Source organism: Nansenia antarctica (genome assembly GCF_963989245.1).
Source record: "Nansenia antarctica genome assembly, chromosome: 7".
Taxonomy (NCBI): domain Eukaryota; kingdom Metazoa; phylum Chordata; class Actinopteri; order Argentiniformes; family Microstomatidae; genus Nansenia; species Nansenia antarctica.
The window spans coordinates 11,443,435-11,453,837 of NC_137677.1; positions in this window are offsets into that span (position 1 = coordinate 11,443,435).

Genomic DNA, 10,403 nt, shown 5'->3' on the forward strand with positions numbered 1-10,403 from the left:
TCCTCACCTACGGCATCTGCAACTGGTTCTCCAGCTGCACTACCGCGGAGAGAAATGCGCTACAGAGAGTCGTGAGAACAGCACAGAAGATCATCGGCGCCCCCCTCCCCTCTCTGGAAGAGCTGTACAACACACGCTGTCTCAGGAAGGCCTCCAAGATCTCCAGGGACCCAACCCACCCTGGGTACGAACACTTTACCCGGCTGCCCTCGAAAAGGCGGTTCAGGACCTTGGCCGCAAGGACAAACAGACTGAAGAACAGCTTCTACCACAGGGCCGTCCAGGCCCTGAACACAGCAAAGACCTAGGTTCTGGGCCCTGGACAGTCTGGACGGATTGTTGGCAGCTGCTGGACTGAAAAAATCAGGTGTAGTGCTGAGGCACAAATATGTACATTTCAAGCCTGCAAACTGCGAAACTTTAAATAAATGTGCAATAACACTATTGTGCAATATGACAACCCTAGTCGTCTATCTGTACAGTATAGTACAGTGGATAGTGTACATAGCCTTTATTTATGTAAACCAGCTCCTTCCCTTCTTGTGTTTTTTTTTTTTAAGAGTTTTTTTTCTTTCTTTCCTAACACCAGGGGAGCCACCCCTCCTAAATTTCGTTGTTTGGTACCTGTACTATAGCAATGACAATAAAGACCATTCAATAAAGACCATTCATTCATTCATTCATTCATTCATTCAAATAACTAATGTTTACCATACAGTGCAACACTCCCAATCATACCGGTCAATTGACTGTGTTAACAAGCTAGCTCCGACCATTTTTCCAGACTCTGAGATAGCAAAGAAAATGTCATGTGGTCGTACTAAAGCAGCGTCCATAGTAACAGATGTGCTTGCCCCTGCCTCTGTGGAGAGTTGTTTGACAGAATTAATGACAACACCATTTTTTTGGGTGGCTTCAGATGCTTCAAATCATGGCACGACAAAACTCTTCCCACTGTCTCTGAGATATTGGACCCCAGAGTTGGGTTTGAAAAGTAAGATCCTTGACTTCTATGAGGATAGTGATGAGTCAGCTGCTGCCATACACCGCCAGATTACAAGCAAGCTACAAGAAAAGGGCCTGCAATCTGACATGATTTCAGCATACACTGCAAGTGTAAATTATGGGAAAAACAATTCTGTTTTCCAGAAGCTAAAAGCAGACAACAGTTGCATCATAAAGGCTAACTATATGGCCCACATAGTGCACAACAGTGCAAAGCATGCTGGAGACAGGTTGAACATTGACATTGAGTCTGTAGTGAACAAAACATTCAGTCACTTTTCATCATCTGCAAAACGTACAGCAGAATTGAAAGCAGTGTTCACTTTTTTGGAAGAAGAATATCAGGTTGTGCGGAGACACGTATCCACAAGATGGTTGAGTCTGTGGCCTGCTGTCAAGAGGCTACATGACAGCTGGACAGCTATCAAAAGTTACTTCTTGTCACTGGGAGAGGATCAGTGCCCAAAGTCACTGTGGCAGCTGTTCAAAAATGACGAGGATGGTGATGGGATACCCCTTGAGCTACAGGTCTACCTGTCCTTCCTCAATAATGTGCTGAAGATCTTCCATGAAGTTGTGCTGCTGTTGGAGAGAGAGGACGGGACCGTCTGTGAGCTATATGACATGATGCTCACTCTCAAGACAAAGCTCCAACAACGACAGATTGATTCCTTCTTTGGAATGGAGACCAGTGCTATGCTCCAACAGTTTCCAGACAAAAAGGCAGCAGCAATCAAACATGATCTTTCCAGGTTCTACCAGGCTGCTCTCAACTACCTTGAGAAGTGGTATGACTTCACAGACAACAACTACCAGAAGAATGTTGCAAGCTTGGCACTGAAGAGCAAGTTCACATTCTCCCATCTCTGTGATGCAGTGGAGGTCCTACAGATAAGGGGGAAACTAGACATGGATGAACTGTATGATGAATACTGTGTGATTTTGCCACGCCAGCAGGACGTAGTGGAGAGAGAAGCTCCTGTTGTGGAGAAGTGGTCCACCTTGCTTAAAGGCACAAACACACCAAATCTGACTGCTGTGGCATCCTTTCTCTTAAGCATCCCCATCACTAATGCTTCGGTAGAGAGAGTGTTTTCCCTCATGACGGCAGCGTGGACTGACCAGCGGAACCGGTGCTCTGTGGAGCTTATCAAGTCTGAAATTCAAATCAAGACCAACTTTGGATACAGTTGTAAGGAATTCTACACCTATGCACTCAAGGAGAAGGCCTTATTGGAAGCTGCACGCTCAAACAAAAAGTACCAAGGCAAGAAGAGCATCTAAGGTAAGATAAACTTTCTAAACTGTTTAGAATATAGGCTAGACTAAGAGTAGGATATTATTGAATATAGTATGATATTGTGGGCTAATGTGGTGTTAGATTTTAATACGGTGCTGCTATTCTTTTTTTTTATTTATTTTTTTACCTTTATTTTACCAGGAAGTCACATTGAGATTAAAACCTCTTTTACAAGAGAGACCTGGCCAAGACAGGATCAAAATAGTAGCTTAAAAAACAGTTCAGATAACAAGACAGGACATAAGACAGTGGCAACAATACAATAGACAAACAATGGTAGGGGTATTTACAAGGTGATTAAAACATTGAGAAGTCTAACCAAAGCAGGTACAGCGAGCGGTGACCACATCCTTTAATCTACGCTTGAAGATACTTCACTGCCAGGTGTTTTCCATGGTGCTGGAGTGCATAGATAGCCTGTGTGGGGGAGCCCACCTGCTGTTGCTGTGATGGACAAAACTAAAAAGATGTGTGATGGACAAAACAGAAAATATTTCAACCAGGTGCTTTCCATGGTGCTCGGAGTGCATAGCCTCTGTGGGCTTGCCTGTGTCTGCAGCTGTTGCTGTGATGGACAAAACTGAAAGGAGTTTTATTTTATTTATTATTAATTTTAGTTTTTGTGCCAGTTGTGCCCGTTTTTGTAGTTGTATTTTGTGCCTACTTTTACAGGAAATACAGGAATTTGGCTTAGGAAGATGCATTTATAAAGACTTGAAGTGAATAATGCCTGCTGCTTTGGTTAGCCTTAGTTTACTTTTCTTTATTAAGATACTAAATTGATACTGCACTTCACTTTCTGCTCCATAGAGATACTGTTTTGTGAGTTCACATTCAAATAAAATATATTTGTTATATAGCCTATTTGTTAAGTTTTTATCTGCAGAATCTATTGGCTGCTACTGAATAAACCAAACAGAATAGGAAACAGAATGGTGGCAATAATGGCAATTCATTAATTCCGGCCGGATGGGGGGGGGGGGGGGGGGGTACCAGGGGCACCTAAAGTTCGGTCGGGGCCAGTTGAGAGGGTGTCCCACATTGTCCCACACGAACATACTCCTTGTCCCACATTTGGGTTGTTGGGACCTGGTCACCCTAGTCACGAATGGTCTGAGTATTTCAGCTTCAGAACGAACAATTTGGTTTTTATTGTGCTTGCTGTAGCAAGTCCACGATATTATTGCTCATTTATAGCCTATTTATTTCAATCATGTTCTTTTACCACCTGCTAAGACAACAATATAGTAAGCTAGTTACTTTAGCTAGCTAAAGATATTGGCCCCCAAATCATTTTTACAACTTTTAGCTATGTGTTTCGCTATTTGTTTAGCTATTTGTTCCGACGTTTCTGTCGAATCCTACAGTAAAGGTATCTAACTAATGTAAGGTAACTGGCTAATGTTAGCCTACAGAAGTGGAAAACAAACATCAGATCAGATAAACTGGTTATTTTGATAAACTGGCCACATTTGGTAATATACATGGTTAATTTCTCACCTGAAAACATATTACAACTTTACATACAATTACAACAGCTTCTAGCTCATGGAGGTTTAAACTGATTAAAATCCCCGCTGCCGGCCGGTGCGAAATGTATTCCGGGATACTGAGCTGCAATAGTCGGCTGGTAATGGTGTACTTATTGGCATACTCGTAGTATGTAGTATGCAGGATGCATTATGTACTCATTGAGTATGTAGTATGCAGTATGCTAGTATGCCATTTCGAACACGGCCTGCGTGCCGATGATTCACAAGGCATTCTGAGATTTCATAACCCTCCGCTTGTGGCTGTCTTCAGAGTCAGGTGGCAAAAAATCTTACCTTGGAGCCGTAAAAAGCCCTACCCCTTGGCCCTACCCCTCCATGAAAACAAGAATTGGGACACCCCTACCCTACATGTGAATGCGCAAAATTGAGCCGTAGGCGTGAAAACGGAGCCTTAGGGGTGAACTGGAATCGGGCCTGTGAGTGTTCAGACAGTGGGAGAGGAATCCACTGGCAAAGGCAGAGTAGAGAGGCTCCAGAATGTTGGTGGAATCACGTTGAAACGTGATCAGGTTCCATGACGGCTGGAGCAACCTGCAGGGTTCAAATCCCCTCGCATGGATGACAAAGACGACATTTTCTTCTTCTTTTTTTATGACGAGGGCACTTATGGTACAAGGGTTGAATCTGGGCTGAAGTCCCAGGCAGGGCTCCCTCGTCACAAGAGTTGTGATTCCAAATCACCTCTGCTACACTAGCTACTAGTCATACACGGTGCCTGTAAGGCCTGCAGTATGGTAGTGGTGGTCTAGTGCAGGGGTGCTCATTACGTCGATCGCGATCGACCGGTCGATCGTGAAGGTAGTGTGGGTAGATCACACGGCATTGGAAAAAAAAAAAAAAAAAAAGTGAAACAAAAAAGTTTTTTTTTTTTCCCCCCTGTGTGGTCCAGACGGGACGCCTCCCGTCTGGACCACACAGGAGAGGGCATCACTCAGCCCCGCGCCGCCTCACAACACACACACACACACACACACACACACACACACACACACACACACACACACAGACAAGCACACACACACACACACACACACACACACACACACACACACACACACACACAGACAGACAGACACAAGCACACACACATGCACACACAGACAGACAGACACACACACACACACACACACACACACACAGACAGATAGACAGACACACACAGACAGACAGACAGACAGACAGACACACACACACACTCCACCGCCCGGAGACGTCGATGGCACCTGGCTTGGCACTGGCCAGTCTGGTGTAAACCACTCAGAGCTCCTGAGTTAATGTTAATGTTAATGGACTACCAGTGTGAATATTTGTTATATAGTTTAAGAAATCTCTTCTTTGATTTTGAAACAGTGTAGCGTGGCCTTAATTTGTTATTATTACAGTACATTTTTGTGTTCGCAGCAATGGCAATATGTTTTATTTGGTTGGTAGATCTTGTTGAGCTGGTAATTTGAAAAGTAGCTCACAAGCCTAAAAAGTGTGAGCACCCCTGGTCAAGTGGATAGTGAGTTGGACTTGTGATCGGAAGGTTGTGAGTTTAAATCCCGCCTGAAGCCACACCACTACTAGTGTGCCCTTGGGTAAGGCACTTAGCCCTCAGTTACTCCAGGGGGAATGTCCCTGTAGTTCGTAATTGTAAGTCGCTTTGGATAAAAGCGTCTGCTAAATGGCAAAATTATTAATTAATTATTATGGGAAGTCAATGGAAGTCAAAAAGGATCAATGTTTTTATTTGATTCGATTTGAAGCATATTTGGAAACTCTACGTATTCGTCAGTGTTACAGGCCAATTACAGGCCGATTAGGAAATGAATACTAAAAAAAGAAAGCGCATCTGACGCATGAGACGTTAGATGCAGCAGCGGTGGTTCCCCCAGATGACCTATGCAGTTCCATAAATGACTAAAAGAGGGCGCTAGAGACTCAGAGATGTAGGATAGGCAACTCAAATCAAATCAAATTTCAATGAAATGTTTTAGAGCAAGCAACTCCTCAACAATTAACAATTCAGTGCAATAATAAATAAATAATAAAAATACAATGACAACAACAGTTTCATTCTCCATGTAGTTCCCTCCACTCTGCTGTCGTCCACTCGTTCACTGGCAGGACTGGAGGTGAAATCAATATAACTGAAGCTAGGGGGCGCTATTGCATATCAAACATAACCAGTCATTTCAGATCTGCTGACGTAAGGGGGGCGGGGGGGGGAGAGAGAGAGAGAGAGACAGAGAGAGAGAGAGAGAGAGAGAGAGAGAGAGAGAGAGAGAGAGAGAGAGAGAGAGAGAGAGAGAGAGAGAAATGTGATGTGATGTCAGACTAAAAAAACAAGCAAGCACTGGTGACGTGTACATTATGGGTCTTTTCCAAAAGTAATTCCAGAAGTCTTTGTAGGTATGACGAGAATGAGGATGAGGTGCCCTGCAATTTAGTATAAGGATTTTTGAAGTGTTCTTTGGAATCAATGGATTAGGGTAGAAGGTTAAAGATTAAAGATTAATTAATTAAAAGATTAAAAAAAGATTTATTAAAAAGATTAACTAATTAAAGATTAGGGTAGAATCAAGGGTAGAAGGCTCTCTTCAGAGTATTACAAGTTACAACTAAAGGCATAAATCCTTGAAAATATACCATGTTACCTTTTCCGTGAAAAGCTTTTATCTATGAAAACAGCTGAGTTTGATACCTGGCGTTAATAACCCAGCATAATCTATGCATTTGTAAATAAGTTATGAATCAGAATCAGAATCAGAATCAGAATCAGAAGACTTTATTGCCATGACATGTAAACATGTTAGGAATTTGGTTTGGGACAGTGGAGCACGGTTTACAGCAGGACAGGTGCAAGACAGGACAAGACAGTGCAAACCAACATCATAGTGCAAGAGTCATAATTAATATAAATATAAAGTGCAGAGATCAAGTGTTCAAGTGTTCATATCCAGACAGTCCAAAGCTCTCTGGGTGGGCGTGGAGGGAGGGTAGATAGATAGGGGTCAGGTCAGGGGGGGGGGCAGCGGCATTTAGGAGCCGGATGGCTGTGGGGAAAAAGCTGTGTGCATGTCGGGCCTTCACAGTTTTTAGGGACTGCACCCTCCTGCCTGAGGGGAGCGGGGCGAAGAGACCGTGTCCTGGGTGTGCGGGGTCAGCCATGATCTTCCTGGCCCTCCCAAAAGCCCTACTTTTAAACAGGGCCTCAAGGGGGGGCAAAGGGCAGCCAATCACCCTCTCCGCCGAGCGTATCACCCACTGCAGCTTGGCCTTGTCCTTGGCCGCTGCAGCGGGGAACCAGATGATGATGGCGGAGGTGACGATGGACTCAATGATGGCCGTGTAGAAGTTCACCAGCGTGGTCTTTGGTAGGTGGAATTTTCTGAGCTGCCTCAGGAAAAACAGTCTCTTCTGGGCCTTTTTTGTGAGGGCGTCGATGTTGGTCACCCACTTCAAGTCCCGAGAGACTGTCACCCCAAGGAAGCGGCATGACTCCACTGTGGTGACTGGAGTGCCTCCCAGTATGATTTGAGAGGGAGGGGGTGGGTTCCTCCTGAAGTCCACTATCAGCTCCACTGTCTTAAGAGCATTCAGCTCTAGGTTGTTCCGGGTGCACCAGGAGACCACCAAGTCAATCTCGCTCCTGTAAGCAGATTCATCCCCCCTGGAGATGAGCCCTACCAGGGTGGTATCGTCCGCGAACTTGAGGAGCTTGACCGACTGGTGGCTGGAGGTACAGCAGTTGGTGTAGAGGGAAAACAGGAGGGGAGACAGGACGCAGCCCGGCGGGGAACCGGTGCTGATGGTCCTCAGCTCAGAGATGGACTTCCCGAGCTTCACCCGCTGAGTCCTGTTGGACAGAAAGTTTGTGATCCACCTGCAGGTGTAGTCAGGCACCTGCAGTGCAGAGAGCCCACACTGCAGTATGGGTGGCAAGATAGTGTTGAACGCCGAACTGAAGTCAACGAACAGGATTCTGGCGTAGGTCCCGGCCGTGTCCAGATGTTCCAGGACATGGTGTAGAGCCATGTTGACCGCGTCCTCCACGGACCTGTTGGCTCTATACGCGAACTGCAGGGGGTCTAGGAGAGGGTCTGTGATGGACTTCAGGTGGGCAAGGACGAGGCGTTCAAAGACCTTCATGACTACAGAGGTCAGGGCAACGGGTCTGTAGTCATTCAGGCCTGTGATCCTCGACTTTTTGGGGACAGGGATGATGGTGGAGGTCTTGAAGCAGGCTGGTACCTGACAGCACTCCAGGGAGGAGTTGAAGATGTTGCTGAACACAGGGGACAGCTGGTCAGCGCAGAACTTCAACATGGAGGGTGAGACAGCATCCGGACCGGCCGCCTTCCGGGGGTTCTGTCTCTTGAACAGGCGGTTCACCTCTCTCTCTGAGACAGAGAGGTGTGGGCGGGCAGAGGGGGTGGGGCTCAGGGAAGAGAAGGGAGGAGGAGGGGAGGTTGGGGAGAGGGGGGGGGGGGGGGGGGGCAGTAGCAGAGGGGGCAGACTGTAGTTCGAATCTGCAGTAAAACTTGTTCAGTTCATTTGCAAGGAGAGTGCTTTCTGTGGTCTGAGGGGGTTTTGGTTTATAGTTGGTGATTTGTTTTAGACCCTTCCAGACAGAGGCAGCGTTGCCATCTGAGAATTGTTGTTGCAGTTTCTCAGAGTAGCAATGTTTTACTTGCTTAACAGCTGCCTCGAACTTATACCTGGCGTCTCTAAACCTGTTCTTGTCACCCCCTCTGATTTGTTCCAAGTTAATTCTTGGACTAGTTTAGTTTAGTTTAGTTATATGGTTTATTTCACAGGGACAGTGCATATTAAAATACATATGAGACACAAATGCAATATGCCAGAGTTAGCCAATAAGGCTAGTTTAAGTCCGTAGTCCCTGGCCAGATGTTCAGTTGGCTCTTGGAAACCTAAAACAATAAAAAACAATTAAAATCAACAAATCAAGTACTGGTTAGGCAGGCATAAAAGCAACACACATATTACATAGAGGCACAAACATCAAAGCCGAACATAGTACAATACAAACGCCTTACAAGCAACATGCACATTACAGGGTTAAAAGCACATGGAGCGACATTACAGTCAGCATGCACCAGGACAGGGTACATCACAGGGCGGCACACAACCAGCAAGAGCCTTTTGCTCACAAAGACTAAATAAGGCCCTTTTCTTTCTTAAACTTCAGGTTTAGTTTTACTTCACTTAGTGAGTAAAATGCAAGTGAAAGTAAATATTTCCTTCACCCCTGGGGGTCCCTGAGGCCCATTGAGAATCACTACCCCTCAGCTGATGTCAGGTGTTTTCCTTGGCTGTCCTCATTATGGGCATATCACTAAATACATATGTTTTACCCCCCCCTCCCTCCCCACCCCCCCCCCCTCTCTCTCTCTCTGTGGTTTTTCACCTCCGTAGGGCACAGGGTGGTTTGCATTCAGCATCTTCCGTTTTCAAGTGATCTGATGTCAGGGTATGACCAAGACCACAGACCACTTCTCAGAGAACATAGTGTGACACCCAACCTTCCCAGAAGAGACGCTTGACTCAGTTTAAAGATGTCTGACAGAAGCTGATAGGGCTGTTATGATCATCCTTTTGATTTTAGATGATCTCGGCCCAACTGCTGACAACTTTGACAGGGAGACGATCGCAAGGATGATCATTTGTAAAAAATTAAAATTAAAATAAAATAAAGGTAAATAAATATGTACAGGGTGTGTCCCAGTTCTCTACCCTATCACTCGCACTTCCTCTCTTGCATCTAAAAGTACTGGATAGGTGCAAGCATGGCTGGAGAGACGGTCCACCATATTCCTGACATCGCTCCATTCCTTTATAAACACACGAGGAGGATGCTTCAGGAGAAGGGTGGAGAATCAGAACATAGCCTGGTTTGACAAGCCATCACCCCACCATCATCCATCACCCTATGATCATCCATCGCCCTAAGATCATCCATCACTCCACCATCATCCATCCCCCTAGGATCATCCATCCCCCCACCATCATCCATCCCCCTAGGATCATCCATCCCCCCACCATCATCCATCCCCCTAGGATCATCCATCCCCCCACCATCATCCATCACCCCTAAGATCTTTGGACTTGAAAATTGGTTCCAAATCCACCATTTACCAATCCAAGTGCGTTTGTGGCATTTCATATTGAATTTCCCTGCAGTGGATACAATTATGTAACTTCTGCGAATCATACCTCGTTAATATTTCCAGATAAGAAAAGTGAGATATATGACAAATGCTCATATGACCTTGTTTCCATGGTTACTCATATCTGGTGGTGGGTTTTCTACCCAACCACTTCCCTTTTCGTCGTTGCCTACTTGTGGTCTGGGTTGGGCCCTGGCTGTGTGGAATGGGGGTCATTGTATTACTGGCACCTTTCCCCCAGACACACATCATTTTAGATGACATTAGATTCAACTTTATTGTGATTGCAGAGTACAAGTACCAGACAACGAAATGCAGTTTAGCATCTAACCATAAGCGCAAACCGTGATAGAAAAACATGATAGAAAAACA